We start from the raw sequence: 1,705 nt of genomic DNA, 5'->3' as shown, positions 1-1,705 counted from the left end.
GACAAGTATTAACATTGTTTATTTTTACCCTTTAAAGTTATTGTACATTTTCACATGCAGAAATGCAACCTGTAGACAAATCAGTTGAAATTCTTTGAACTATCAATGGAAAGAAGTTATATTTTTCAAACACTGATATTTTTCAAACAGGTTTTTATATATAAAAGAACTTCCAAAAATCAGTGTTTTAAATCTGTCATTCTGTATGTCACAGAAGACACATGAAGATGACAAAACAGAAGAAATTACTCAAAACAGACAAAATGTAAATGATGGACTATGAAATACTGCTGTGTATTAATCGTACATTTATGTAGGAGTCACATTATAGCCAAGCATGAACAAAACTCTCTGGTGACTTCCACTGGTTTTATATTGTCCAAAATTACCATTCCTATATAGTGATTGTTAGTGACAGACCTCTTTTTAAGAGTAGTGTATCGCTTTGCACACTGCTTTGCTCTTGTTTAATCACGTCTAAGATATATTTTCATATAAATGGTAATTTTCTCTGCTCTTATGGAATATAAATTCTTTGTCAGACTTTTAACATTTTTAATTTAGACAGTGTTAGCATTTCTAATGAAAATACTTATCTCATTCCTGAAAATTTCACTGCTTAAGAACCAAAGCTGATGAGTGAGCAGGCCATCTTGTCCTTTTCCTTATTTGGAGAAGAACAGTCTCATCCAACCATGGAGGCTGAATACTGTATTCCATAGTGAGACAAATACTTTGCCAACAAATACTTCTCTAGATTCACTAAGAATTATATGCCCTCTGAGACATTAATTCCTCTCATTTCTCTGTGCTAGAGACAGTTCAAGCAACAGTTCTAAAAACAAGATTCTCTCACTTTGCACTACATGTTTTGTTTTAAACTGACTTGCTACCATTCGTATGAAGAAATATGCTGTTCTTTGAATTCGCATCCACTTATACTCCAGTCTGCCTCAAATGTACAGGGTTTTAACAGTTGTTTTTGATATATTTCAGGAAAAAAAATGTAGTTAGTTTTCACATACAGCCCAGCTTGAAAACATACAAATGTAGATTCCAGTATGCATTTTTGCAGGATTTAGCACTAACTAGAGAAGAAAGAGGGACAAAGCTTCAACCGACCATCTTAATTGCAGACAAAATAGAAATAATACCTTCAGACCCTATTTATTTCTCTTTTTCTTCTTGAAAAATATTGAGACCGTTTGACCAATGTATTTCTTCATTAAGATATCATAATATCAGATCATTGATTTCAATTTCTTAGCTACACTGAGATGACAGAACTGCTCAGATTATACCATAAATCAATATGAAGACTCAGTCCTGGAACCTAAGTGCCAACACAACAGATATAGTTCCCCTGCTCACTGGTCTAAGGGCATGCGATTTAAATTTTACTTAATTTCAGTTTTCAAAAATCCATTCCCTGACTTATGTATACTTGCAAGCAGAACATAAAATAGTGAATAGGAATGGGCCTTTGGTGGGGTTACAGCAGTGGTGCAGAAAAAAATAATTTCGACATTGTAGTGGTGTACAGGGTGGAAAAGTGCCTTTGCCGCTTTGTGCTTCACATTGTGGCATTCCTTTCACCCGTTTCTTCGAGCTTTTAGGAGTTTACATAACATATTGCTTTTGCAAACTGAGGTGTTACTGGTATTACTGCTATAATGGAGTTCATTGAGAACCACTGTCCAGATAG

The sequence above is a fragment of the Empidonax traillii genome, unplaced genomic scaffold (genome assembly GCF_003031625.1).
Source record: "Empidonax traillii isolate 1590-97213 ecotype Southwest subspecies unplaced genomic scaffold, ASM303162v1 scaffold97:size1219025, whole genome shotgun sequence".
In the NCBI taxonomy this organism is placed as follows: domain Eukaryota; kingdom Metazoa; phylum Chordata; class Aves; order Passeriformes; family Tyrannidae; genus Empidonax; species Empidonax traillii.
This window is presented reverse-complemented; position numbering follows the sequence as displayed.